The sequence below is a fragment of the Dromiciops gliroides genome, chromosome 4 (assembly GCF_019393635.1).
Source record: "Dromiciops gliroides isolate mDroGli1 chromosome 4, mDroGli1.pri, whole genome shotgun sequence".
In the NCBI taxonomy this organism is placed as follows: Eukaryota; Metazoa; Chordata; class Mammalia; order Microbiotheria; family Microbiotheriidae; genus Dromiciops; species Dromiciops gliroides.
The window spans coordinates 482,468,575-482,482,219 of record NC_057864.1 but is presented as its reverse complement, the minus strand read 5'-3'; the positions used below and the strand labels follow the sequence as shown (position 1 = coordinate 482,482,219).

Here is a 13,645-nt window from a genome sequence, read left to right as displayed (position 1 = left end):
GTCCTTACATGACAGACACATAGCAGGGCCCCGTCCCCACAACCTTTCCTCTGCTCCTAGAGAATGCACTTTGAGGATACACAGGGTCACCAGCTAGGCCACAATGAATAGAGCATTGGCCCTGAAGTTGGGAGGGCCTGAGTTCAAATCTCATCTCAGACACTTACTAGCTGTGTGACCCTGGGCAAGTTACTTAACCCCAACTGCCTTAAACATCCAGGACCATATCCAGTTGGCCTGAGGGACCTGCTCTAAGAGTAGAGAAAAGCTTGATTCAGGGTTTCTCAGAATTAACTAAACAATTGTTTTTATTGAATTAAAAACAAAACACTTGATGCCTCGATAATTTTTTGAAGTCTCAGGTTATTTGCTCAATCCTTTTGCTTTGGAGGTCCGCCTCCACTTTGAAAAGGCCTGGAATATGGCTTTTCTGCACAGGTGGGCCTGTTTTTGCACATGTACTTTAAACACATGGTTCCCACCCCCCAAATAAATAGACTGCAGCCATGCCATCCAGGCTTGTTCGGCTCTGCCAGTCCACGTGAACCTCCCTTAGCTCTAAGGCCAAAGGCCACATCCTTGGGAAGAGCCACTTCTGGGTCTCCTTTGATGAGTGAGAGATCTGTTAACGTTCAAGCTTTTCATTCTATCTTAACACTATTCTAATTAGATTACCTGGTGTGTAGCAGGTGGCAGCAGGTGGCACAGTCTCGTTTAGATCAAAAGGGAACCAAATCTTTTAGGGAAACTTCCAAACTTTTCCCCAGCAGTGCCCAGAAGACTCTGGCCCAGTCGGGAGGAGCTCTTTAGCGCCAGGTCAGAGTGACCAGAGCTCCCCTTGAATGACAGAAATTGGAGCAGTAAGAAAACACGAGTCAGGACAGTGCAAGAATGGAGTTTGGGCATGAGGTCATCGGGTCCTAAGACCCCAGATGTAGAGCTTCAATCACCCCATTTTGCAGATGAGGAAACTGAGGCTCAGAGAAGGCCCAGGCCACCTCGCTAGTAAGCCCCAGAAGCAGGATTCGAACCTAGATCTTTGGACCCTAGTCTTTGGCCTTTCCCACAGTCTCTCCTACAAAGGCTTCCTTATCTTTATTTTAAAATTAAGAGGAGATTGTTGAGGGGCAGCTAGGTGGCACAGTGGATAAAGCACCAACCCTGGATTCAGGAGGACCTGAGTTCAAATCTGGCCTCAGACACTTGACACTTACTAGCTGTGTGACCCTGAGCAAGTCACTTAATCTCCACTGTCCCACCAAAAAAAGAGAGTAGATTGTAGAATGTCATGTTTCTAAAGTATTTGCTTTTTAACTTTTGGTTCCTTTCTCCATTGTGATCAGTCCTAGTGGGTGGCCATCTTTGTTCCCTTCTTTTATCTCTCCTATCTCCATTGGAAGACAATCTTCATTGCAAGACAAGGACCTCATTAAGTACCAAAGGGAAAATATTTTTCATTCGTTCAGGAGGTGCAATGAGATTAAAGTTCTGCAAAGAAGGCCTCTATGAAGTCTTCATTCAGCTATATCTTGTCTCGTTCATCAGGAAAAGATGAAACAAGTGGAGGGGTAAGGGCTTTCTCCCTCGCTCATTGCTCTCATTCTTTTCCTTACACCTCACACAGTCAAAGAAATTTGACGTTAGAAGGAACTTGTGATGCCACACATTGTATGTCTCTGAAACAAGCATCCTCTGTCAGCTTTGTGTCAAGTGACTTGGGTTTAAAAAGCAGAAGTTAAGGGGGTCCACTGCTTCCTAGGGCCCCTACCCCACCCTTCTATAACTCTAGCTGTCAGGACATAATTTCTTTCTAACAATCCTGCATTTGTTTCTTCAAAACTTCCCCTCCTGGGTCTGCCCTGAGTCCCAATGGAACAAGTCTAATCTGTTTTTCCATGAGACAGCCCTTTGGATACTTGGTTATGTCCCCTGGTGTAAAGTTGTAGATCATAGATTCAGAGCTGAAAGGTCTCTGAGAGGTCTGGTCTAATCCACTTATGACCTGTGTGAGCTTGGGCAGCTCTGGGCTTTAATTTCCTCATCTGTAAAATGAAGGGGTCTCACTGCCCCACCACCACCAAAGAAAGCCAAGAAAGAGGAAAAGTGCATGTGTGTGTGTGTCTGTCTGTCTGTCTGTCTGTGTCTGTGTGTAATTATAGCAACTCTTTGGAGTGGTAGAGAACTGGAAAATAAGGGAGTGGCCATCAATTGGAGAATGGCTAGACAGATTATGGTATGTGAATATATTAGAAAAGTGTTTGGGCCATAAGAAAGGATGAAGGGAATGGTTTCCAGGAAGAAAAAACTTGTATGAACTGATGCAGAGTGAAGTGAGCAGAACCAGAACAATTTATACAATAACTGCAACATTGTCAAGACAAATCTATGTTGAAAGACTTTAGGAATTCCATTTGTTGCAATGGCCAACCATGATCTCCAAAGGACTCATGATGAAGGCTGTTAAACAGGAGTGATATACTTCCATGGTGCAGGAGACAGATATTTTTGGCTACAGTGAATGCAAGAATTTGTTTTGCTGGATGATGCTTATTTTTTATTTATTTATTTTGGTTTTGGTGAGACATTTGGGGTTAAGTGACTTGCCCAGGGTCACACAGCTCGTAAGTGTTAAGTGTCTGAGGCTAGATTTGAACTCAGGTCCTCCTGACTCCAGGGCCAGTGCTCTATCCACTGTGCCACTTAGCTGCCCCATGATGCTTATTTTTTACAAGGATTTTGTTTTCCCTTGTTTTCCCCCCAGTAGGTGGGTGTGGGAAGGAGGGAAGTAAATGCTTCTGAACTGAAAAAGTATATGTTTAATTAAAACAACCCAGAAAATTAGCTTTGTAGATTTAGAGTTGAAAAGGATCTTAATGGTCATCTGGTCTTCTCACCAGAAGCCCAGAGAGGTTAAATACTTACCTAAGGCCACACAGCTGGTGACTGAGCATGGATTTGAATCCAGGTACAAACTCATAACTCAGTCATTTTCTTCCTAAAGTTTCTCAGCTTCATGATCAACATTCTTAGTTCCTTCATCCATTTTTCATATGATTTGATTTTCTAACCATTGCCTATCCTGCCTGTCCTCCTCCAGTTTATCAATGATAGCTAGATAATGTAGTGCATAGAGTCCTGTGTCCGGAGTCAGAAAGCCCTGAGTTCAAATCCAGCCTCAGACACTTACTAGTTCTGTGACCCTGAGCAAATCACTTAACCTCTGCTTGCCTCAGTTTCCTCCACTATAAAGTGGGGATAATAATAACACCTGCTTCCCAGGATTGCTGTGAAGACCAAATAAACTAATAATGGCACATAGTAGGTGCTTCCTTTCCTTGCTTCCTTCCCTCCTTATTAGTGTGCCTCGTGAACTGGACACTACTCCAGCTAGGGTCTGACCAGAACAGAGGCCATTTTGATTCTGACCTCCCTGAAACTGCAGTCGCTGTGGAGCAGCCCGTGATGTTTCCGGGTGGAAAATCACAGCCCAGCATGCTCCCAGTCAGGAAGCCTTTGGGCCTTGGTGGCTGTGCATGTGACTTGCCCAGAAGATAAGATCATGGAATCTTTGGAGATGGAAGAAGCCCTGTAGGATGAGTGACTCCAAGCCCACACTTCTTCCCCCCTCCCTAAATGCCAGAGCACAGACTTTGGGGGAGGAGGGACAGTCCTTAAGCACCTACTATGCGCCAGGCAGTTAAGCAGTCCTTAAGCACCTACTATGCGCCAGGCACTTAAGCAGTCCTTAAGCACCTACTATGCGCCAGGCACTGTGCTACGTTCTGGGGGATACAAAGACCAAAAGGACACAGGTCCTGCCTTCAAGGAGATTCCAGCCTAGTGGGAGAAACAAGCTCCACATAAACTGGTTATTGTTGTTGTTTGTCCTTCATTCTCCAAGAGGACCGTGATCATGACTTGTACTGAATTGGAGTTAAGTGAGGGAGGGCTGTGCAAAGTCACCAGCCTCACTCTCTCTTTCAGAACCACTTGGGTCCAGTGGCAAAATATATGGCAGGATGACTGGAGATGACCCTGGACGCTGGAGGCATTTGGGGTTAAGTGACTTGCCCAGGGTCTGAGATGAGATTTGAACTCAGGGCCAGTGCTCTAACCACTGTGCCACCTAGCTGCCCTAAATTGGCTATCACAGCATAGATACAGAGTATAGATGTAAAGGGAACATTAAAAGAATCATCTCATAATAATGACAAAAACCAGCTGTGCATGCACAGATGGTGGTAGGAGAATGAGCTGGCTGGGCTCCTGGGGCAGCTTGCTCAATATGAAGATGGGCAGGAAGAACAAAAGCATGTGTGACAATTTCAGTCCTGGTTCTCAAGCCAGGGACCCAAGGCAAGAATCACAGCAGCAGAGAGAGGAATGGGAATGGGTTGGGTGGCTCAGCTGTCCCATCTGGGTCAGACCAGGTGCTGAGTCAGAAATGTAAGGACCAGACCAAACGTCTAAAGAAAACATAGTGACCAATGGACATGCACACGCCCACATCTACCCTGGTGAGCATGGTGACCAGCCAGGAGTGGCAGACCCTGAGTTCCAATCTGATGTCCCTACTATGCATGTGACCTTGGCCAAGGTGGCATCTCCTCTTTTGAACCTCAGTGTCCTACAAATGGCTAGACTAGATGGTCCCATGTCCTTGTGCGTTTTACCAAGGGCTCATCCCTTTCCTTCCAAAGGCCTGATATGTCATCAGAAGATGAGATTGAAATGTCCCCTAGCCCTACTCAGGACTTCAGCAACATTAAAGAGATTAGTTTCTTTGGCCATTTCATTCATTTGCACATGAGTCACCATTGTTGGCCAGCTCTCACTCACCTCCAAAAACACAGTCTGACCGCTGTCTAGCCATAAAAGGGCTGTCTGAAGCTCCCCCTTATCATCATCGAGGTCATTCCTTGTACCACATCTTGCCACGGAAGGGATCTCTTTGTGTCTAGGTCTCTTGGGGCAGAGTCCATAGATGAGACTCCTGTGTCCCCTGAGAGCTTCAGCAAGGACAGGTCCCCAAATCCATGATGGAAAAATGGGTCCTTGAGGAAGAAATTGGCCCGGGAATGGGGCAGACTATTGTTTAAAAGCTAAATACACTAAAAAAAAAGGGGGGGGGCAGCTAGGTGGTGCAGCGGATAGAGCACCGGCCCTGGAGTCAGAAGGACCTGAGTTCAAATCTAGACTCAGACACTTAACACTTACTAGCTGTGTGACCTTGGGCAAGTCACTTAACCCTCATTGCCCTGCCCCCCCCCCCAATCTAGGAATGAACACAGCAATGGCACATATCTGATAGGATCACTGCAACCAAACTAACCCAGCTTTCAAAGAGCAATGGAGGATCCACTGAGGCACTGGTTCTGGAGTCCAAGGACCCAGGTTTGAATCCTGACTCTTCCAGTTATCTGCTACATGACCTTGGTCAGTTAGTCAGTCAACAAGCACTCATTAAGTGATTACTGTGTTCTGGGCACTGAGCTAAACTTAGGGAATACAGATACAAAGAAAAAGAAAAACTGTCTCTGCCCACGAGGAGCTCACATTCGAATAAGAGAACACGTAACAGTCAAGTCTCTCGGCCTCACTGAGTCTCAGTCTTAACATCTATATAATGAAGGGGTTGAACTGAATAGCCTTCGGGGCCCCTTCCAACTCTGGCCCAGCGATCCTGTCAAATGACCAAAGTCTCCACCAGGGAGGAGCCAGATTCTAGAGGACCCTGGCTGCACATTCCTAAGGAGAAGTAGCTCTGGTTCACTTCCTTTCCGGATTGTCCATTTTCCCCTTGAGTTTGTGGGTCTAGAGACTTGGGATGGCCCATTTGTGTTGGCAGCATGAGCCACAAGGGAATCATGGAGCAACAATCGATGTCCAGGGACAGCAAAGGGAAATGGGGAGAAGTGAACACAAAACCTGGCACTGAAAAGAGTAAAAGGTACATTCTCGGTGTTTTTATTATGAATAGCAAATGTCTTTTTATTTTAAAGATTTGTACAGAAAAATAAAAGAAGGTATGAAATGTCCTTTATGGAGGAACAGGGTGTGTGTGTGTGTGTGTGTGTGTGTGTGTGTGTGTGTGTGTGTGTGTGTGTGTTTAAAGCAATTGCACATTGTCTTTTCTGTACCTAAGAAATTTGGCTCTTGGCTTCCATCCAAAAATAGATGTTAGGGAAAGGGATATTTGGGGAGAGTTGAATATTTTATTAATTTGGAGGCCCATTTGCTGTTGAATGGATTAGTGTATTAGCCATCTTCTTGAAAAGGAGAAAACGCAACCCTAAGCGCTTAAGGATTTATTTTCAATAGCTTGTAACTAAGCACTCTCTGTTCCCTAGCTGACAAGACTGCTTATTCTCTTTAATAACAATATCGGATAAGGCAACTCTGTTAACAACTGCAAGTTTTCTTCTTTGTCTGTAGGGTTTCAAAGTCTTCAAGAAATGTTCAGTTAGGGGCTATTGGAATTTTTGGGGTTTTTTTTACTCACAAAGATCATTTTAAAATTCTAAGAGTTAATCAGTCAATAAGCATTTATTGAATGCATATTATATGCCAAGCCCTGTCTTAGGCCTCGGAGAACTACTGATTGGAGGAGACGTGTAAATGTAGAGCTATATGCAAAATATTTTTTTAAATAGAATTTTATTTTCCAAAATATATGTAAAAACAAATTTTAAATGAAAGGTAAGACACAGTTGGGGAAGGGGGGGTGGGAAGGGGAGGCTAACAAAGTAGAAATGAGGAAGGAGAGCCTTCTGGGCTTGGTACAAAAGTATAGAGGTGAGAGACTGCAAGCATTTATTAAGCACTAACTGTGTGCTGAGAATACAAATAGAGAAAGAAAGGAGTCCCTGGCCTCAAGAAGCTTACATTCTAATGGGGGAAGGTGATCCATAAAAGGGGTAGGTGTAGGCAGCTTAGAGACTGGTGGGCAGAGTCAGAGTCAGGAATGTAGACAGGACTGGTCTGGGCATCGTCTAGAAATGGAGGGTCTGAGGGCAGTCTCCTCATCCTAAGGAGAGAAGGAAGGGGAGGAGGGTCCTTCTCACGTGTGAATTCCAGGGCTGAGGGTGATGAGGTGCCTGGGAAACAAAGTCTGGGAAAGTCAGGAATTGAAGAGAGAAGAGAAAGAAGGAGAGAGAGAGGGAGAGAGAAAGAAGGAAGGAGAATTGGAGAGGAACGAATTGGGGTGGGGGTGGGATGGTCATAAGTGAAGAGGAGTTAGTTAGAAGGCCAGCTTGGATAAACTGGAGGGTGAATGAGTGAATGAATGAATGAAAAAACAGTTTGTGAAATGCTTACTATTAAAAGCTGAGGTTATAAATAGAAATGCTAGACGGTTCTTGTTTTCAGAAGCTCTTTCTAATTAGGGAAAACAACACCTTTACTCCAGGCTAATTCCAATGCAGGGCAGATAGAAATGCCCTGGAGTTCAGCGATGGACTAATGGGAAAGACCAGGGGGCCTTGGTGTGCTTCTGCCACGCAGGGCAAGAACCCACCTTCATTGGGGAAGGGGCAAGGGGGAGATCCTGAGGGTCTGAATAATGGAAGCCGAGTCTTGAGTGCCCTGCTTGGCCTCCAAAAGTGGCCTGGGATCATCCATGCTATGGGCTTTGGGGTGGCCTGGGGAGACAGCACGAAAGGGTGCCAGGTTGTCAAGGAGTATAGTTAGTCCTAGAGGTGATAGGGAGATACCAGCTGATAATATTTGTTTTTCATTCTTGGTTCAAAGTTCAGGATTTTCCTAAGCTCCTCCTTAATATATGGAGTTTTTGACTTTGTGGGTTTTCTTCAGCAGAGGGGGTTCTCCCCTCACCAGCTCACTTGGCTGCTTTGCTTATTCCCTTAAAGGCAAAGGGAATCTTTTCATTCTGTGGAATACGTTTTTGGTTTCCTTGAACATAATGATCACTGTGCCTTTCTTACTCAAATATGCCATGGACCAGTGGTCTCTTTGTTCTGGCTATGCCCCTCACCACCGCAGATTGCAGCCCATGAGGGCCTGCTCAACCTGTGTGACTCTCATCCATGAGTCCACCACCCAGAGTCCAGCAGGGGCTGTCCTCTCTGATATCCCTCACTGGCCTCAACCCATAAAACAGAATCCTTTTCTTACACATCCAGTTACTCTCGAGGCAAGCAAAGTCTGCAATGTTTCTTTGTGCTGGGGGCTAGGGGCCTCATTCTGGGTTGGGCTCCCGTGGCCCTGCAGTTCAGAGGCTCATTAGTCTAGATATGATGAGACTTCAGGTATCATCTCATCTTGACTTGCCCAGGGTCACACAGCTAGTAAGTGTCAAGTCTCTGAGGCCGGATTTGAACTCAGGTCCTCCTGAATCCAGGGCCGGTGCTCTATCCACTGCACCACCTAGCTGCCCCCTGAGCTCTCTTTCTTAAAGGCGCTCCCTAGTTGTCTCCCCAGCACAGGAAATACCCCCGAGGTCTCTTTGGGGACAAAGGTCAAACTCGTCCTGTGACTTTCTTGGTCCTTGAACAGGGAGCAGAGTAGAGTGACAGAATCGCCCTCGTCCTCCTGCTTGCCGACATCTCTGTGGTTGCTTTACGTGCATTGCACCCCCCAGCAAGCCGGGCAAACGGGTCCTTATGGATGGAGTCATCCCTTTACAGGTGAGGGAGTGGAGCCAGGACAGGCTGTCTTGCCTTCAAGGCCAGCCCTAGATCCTCTCTGCCACTATGAGGCCTTCCTGTCCCAGGTCCTTGGGACCCTGATGGGGAGGCCTAAATCACTCAATGACCAATTCCCTCCCACGAGGACTTTGCAGCTTTCATGATCTGGGCCGAAATGGAATGGGAAGGGGAAATTTTTGTCTGTCCTGTTGCCAGCTGTCGCCTTCTACCACTGAGTGATAGGACAGAAAGGGTTAGTGGCCAGCTGCAGCCTCTTGAGCCCTGCAGTGGGGCAGTTACCATGGTACACTGTGTCCATTGTGGAGTGAGCCACGGGGAATTGGACACCGTCCTAAGTGAAGATCCAGGAACGCCAAAGCCGGACAAGTCCGATCGGATGCCTATGGATGAGGCAGGCCAAAGGGGCCCATCGGGAAGTCCACAGTGCCACTGAGGCGAGGACCAGAATGAACTAAGGACAGAGGCCACGGAAGCAGCCCAGGGGCTCTCAAGCTGTCTTTTACCAGGGGCTGGGATTCTGGTGGGCAGGAGTTACACAAAGCCCAAGGGCAGATCACCGCCCTGCCCAATCTGGAGCCCCGGAGTGAGGGGGTGCAGCCTCTCTTCCCCAATTGGCCATTGCTGGAGGCTCCTCTGGTCACAGCTGAAAAGCTTTCCGGGAGGAAGATTCCCAGCCTAGGGCACAGCTGGCCAGAACTGCTCCTGGATGGCCACACCCACCCGGAAATGGGCTGTGCCTGTGTCAACTTCCCAGCCTCGCCTCCAGGTAGGGCCTGACCCTGGTAATCTGACCATTTCCTCAGATCCTTTTAGCATGCCAGGAAGTCTTGGCCTCAGGAAGACTCTGGGCACTTCTCTAGTGAACAATACGCTCCTGCCCGGCAGGCTTCCAGGCCTGTCTGGCCAGTGGCCCCTTCAGCCCAACCCCCGCAGGGAGCCTGGGTTTCCCCCACGTGGGTCCACACCCCTAGCCGTGCTCCAGGGGAGACTGATCTGGTCCTTTCTATTTATTGCTCCGTGTGACCTGGAGCAAGTCATTGGGCCTCAGTGTCCTGATTGAGCCTCCTTCCAACTGTGGGAGCTTGCTGTTCAGCACCAGGAGGGAAGGGAGTTGGGAAGGTGTTGGAAGTGCCATTCACTGATGAAAAGGGGGCCCAGACGAGCCTGATGTGAGTGGCTGCACCGTCCAGGGCTGGGGGGAGGGGGGGCTGCTTGCCCCAGGGCCTTGTTTACAGTTAGGCCCACCACTCCCTCCCCTCTTTTCATCCCAAACAAATGAAAAGAACTTTTCTCAGGAAGCTGCTCTGCATCTGAGACAGTCCTCGACAGACAGAATGGTGTCCAGGGCTGGCTTGTCATAAGCCATTTAAGCAGAGATGTCACCCACCTGGCTTGGGTTCGACTGTTCTTACTGCCCTGCTCCCGCCCAACCTTCCATCTCCCATCTCTGTTCCCCGCGCCGGGTTTTCCCTCCTACCCTCTCAGACAACACCTTCCACCCAGACCTTTCTTGCTCCTCTCTCCTGCTCCCTCCCCTAGCTGCAAATGGATTGAGGGCTTGTCTTGGATGGTTACTAGCTTTGTGACCCTGCGCAAGTCATTTGACCTTTATCTGCCTTTCCCCTTTATAAAATAGGAATAATAATATCACCTACCTCCCAGGGTTGTTTGAGGAACTAATGAAATAATACTTGTAAAGCATTTTGCAAGCTCTAAAGCTAAGGCAATATGTAAATGTTCACCAGTATTATTCTGTCTAATCATTTATGTACATGTTGTCTACCCCTTTAGCATATAAGCTCTTTGAAGGCTAAGACTGTTTTTGCTCTTGTATCCTCTGGGCTGGGTGATTGAGGCATTTTATCAATGAAAGAAAAAAAATTAATTGGCTTGACTTTTCAAATGTCTCTTTAGTCTGAATTCACGTGTGACCAAGGTCCTTTCCCTCCCTAATCTGGGATCTTAGACTCTGAATCTATGAGACCACCCCTACCCCTAACCCTTCAACCTCCCTTTCCTTGAACAGAGAAGTTACTTTTCTTTTCTTTCTTTTTTTTTTTTTAGTGAGGCAATTGGGGTTAAGTGACTTGCCCAGGGTCACACAGCTAGTAAGTGTTAAGTGTCTGAGGCTGGATTTGAACTCAGGTACTCCTGACTCCAGGGCCAGTGCTCTATCCACTGCGTCATCTAGCTGCCCCGAAGTTACTTTTCTAAAATGTCTTCACAAGATGGAGGTTGGTTTGACCATGTCTCATCTCCATCTGAGCCAAGCTGTACCCTGCTGGACTCATTGAACTCTGGAGATGGGGACCAGCAACCACATCCATGTAGTTCACCAATTCTGTCCCTCCATCTGTGTGTGTGTGTGTGTGTGTGTGTGTGTACATAAAATAATTCAGTTGACTGAGAGAGGAAGGAGGAAGTCTGTCCTGGATGGTCTTTACCAGTAGAAGTTGCCCATTGTCCTTTTCCTTCTCGCAAAGGTGCCCAACTTACAGGCCAGTTTTTTAGGGCCAATAAATCATGATGTTTACTGAGTGAAATCTGGTCCACTTGTTTGTATGCCTTCCACCAGCAAGGCTTCTGGCCAAGCCCCAAACCTGCTTCAGACTTTCTTAGGGGCATTTTTGGAGAAGCGTTGGATTATAAGTCCCCTCCATGTGAAGACTATCTCAGGTGTCAGGTTCTCCAGTGCCCGCTTTGACTGTTACTTCCCATACAGCAAAAGAACTATTCCCTGTGGCTCCCTTCCTTTGTATTTTCCCTATCACCAACCCCCAACCCACCCATCTCCCCTCCTCCCTTTTCTCCCTGCTTGATTTGTGGGCTCAGTAAGGATGCGTCACAGCCATCACTTTGGGAGGCACTTTCTAGAGATGGTGTGGTCCAGTTCAAAGAGCAAAAAGCACTTTACATATGTTCATTTATTGGATCCTCAGAACAACCCTGGGAGGCGGATGCTATTATCATACCCATTTTACAGATGAGTCCAACAAAGATTAAGTGACCTGCCCAGGGTTACATGGATAGTAAGTAAGTTGTCCAAGGCAGGATTTGTTTTTTATTTTCACTTCCAGGTTTTCTCCCTCCTTCCATCCCCTCCCCCACCCATTGAGCAGCCAAGAAATAGGAGACCCAGGGCAGGGATTCAAATTCAAATGGTTGGGGCAGCTGGGTGGCACAGTGAATAAAGCACCTGCCCTGGATTCAGGAGGACATGAGTTCAAATCCGGCCTCAGACACTTGATGTAGCTGTATGACCCTGGGCAAGTCACTTAGCCCCTGGGCAAGTCACTTAGCCCTCATTGCCCTGCAAAAATAAATAGATAGATAAATAAATAAATAAATAAAGATAAATAAATGCAAATCCTCTCCACTGCACCACCTAGCTGCCTCAATCAGGAATGCCCATTCACGTTAGCCATTGAGCTTCTCCGAGCCTCAGTTTCCTTATCTAGTAAAATGAAGGACAATGGTCTGATCCCTCAGGTTTTTCTCAGGTCTAAATCCAGGATACTCTTCCTTCCTTCCTTCCTTCCTTCCTTCCTTCCTTCCTTCCTTCCTTCCTTCCTTCCTTCCGACGGCTTGGACAGTTAGAAACTGACAGAAATCATCCTGATGAATAAAATGGGCAGGGCGGGGAGGAGCCGGGGGAGCTCTGGGTTTGTAACAAAGGATTGTTGGAATGCGCCTTTGTTACAAGTTTGACCCGGCAAGTCCCTGGACCTCCCTGGGCCTCAGTTTCTTCATTTGCAAGATGAGAGGATTGGACTAGGTAACCTCCAAAGGTTTCTTCCAGCTTTAGATCTAGGATTCTTTTATTTCTCTGGGCTTCGGTTTCCCCGTCTGTAAAAGGAGGGGATCGTCGTGGTAGAATGAACAGAATGCTGACTGGAGAGAAAGTATCTGGGTTCAAAGCTCTCCTTTGGGGCTGTGGAAACTAAGACAGGTCCCTTTACCCCCTTGGTGCTCAGCCTCATCTGTAAAATGAGGGGAGTCCGACTCAATGACTCTGAAGGCCCCTTGCGGCGCCGAATCTAAGAGCCTATGGAGAGATAAACGGGACAGAGATAGAGACTTAGATACAGACACAGAGATGATGAGTATCATTGATTTTTTTTTCTCCAGCCAAGGTATATTTTCTGCTGTCTGATTCAGCAATGGTAATAAATGTCTGCATGATCATCCTGGTTTTTCCGCCCCCCCCCCCTTCCCCCGGCCCCCTTACACACAAACAAGCACTCGCGCGCTCGAGAGCGCGCGCACACACACAAGGCGCACGCAGGCGCGCACACACGCACACACACACTCCTCTGCGAGCTGCCAGATTCTGTCATCGCCCTGTGTCAGAAGCCCTGTGGCACAAGCCTGATTGGCGGGCTTTGTTTATTCTGTACCCAGATTCCTTGTCCCAGCAGGCAGGCCACAGCAGAAGGCCGCTGATTGGCCAGTGCTCCTGGCGGACCCTCCCTCCCTCTTTCTCTCTCGCATGGCACACACCACAGCAAGGGCTGCGCGGAATCCTAAACCAGCCCGATTTACATCCATTCATGAATCCGTGACGTCAGCCCCGGCTGGGGCTCCTTTGCAGTGGGCTGGCTGGAGGACCGTGGGGGTGGAGGTCCCCGTTTTTGGCCTTCCACCTTGCTCTTCTAATGGCCTCCCGTCTTCTCTGCAACCTGAAAATGGAGCGGCGTGTGTAGGAATCCTTCCTTGCCGTGAGTACTTCTTGGCTTTATTTATGCGGTTTGCATCTGCCTTTATTTTATGGGTCCAGATGGCTGGATGGCTGGCTGGAAGGATGGATGGACGGATGGCTGGCTAGAAGGATGGAAGGATGGATGGTGTGGCTGCGACCTGCCAGGCTCAGGAGGCTGAACGCAGGGAGAGGGGCTGGGGAGAGAAGCCACGCTCTCTCAGGCTGCTGACAGCTGGTTTTCCTTTGCTCGGCTGCATACTCGGTGTGGACATTTTTCACT

The 13,645-nt window shown here is 47.9% G+C and overlaps 1 protein-coding gene across 5 annotated transcripts in view; it reads left to right on the top strand.

The window, feature by feature from the left end:
• The window catches only part of MAP3K13 (mitogen-activated protein kinase kinase kinase 13), a 194,106-nt gene that overhangs the window by 94,167 nt on the left and 86,294 nt on the right, over positions 1–13,645 (top strand). The window contains exon 1 of one of the 5 annotated variants that reach the window (XM_044001648.1): positions 13,012–13,384. The exons of the other annotated variants lie outside the window; for them this stretch is intronic. The gene's annotated coding sequence lies outside the window, so the exon portion shown is untranslated. Of the gene's footprint in view, positions 1–13,011; positions 13,385–13,645 lie in introns of those variants that run through there. 5 annotated transcript variants of the gene reach the window in all.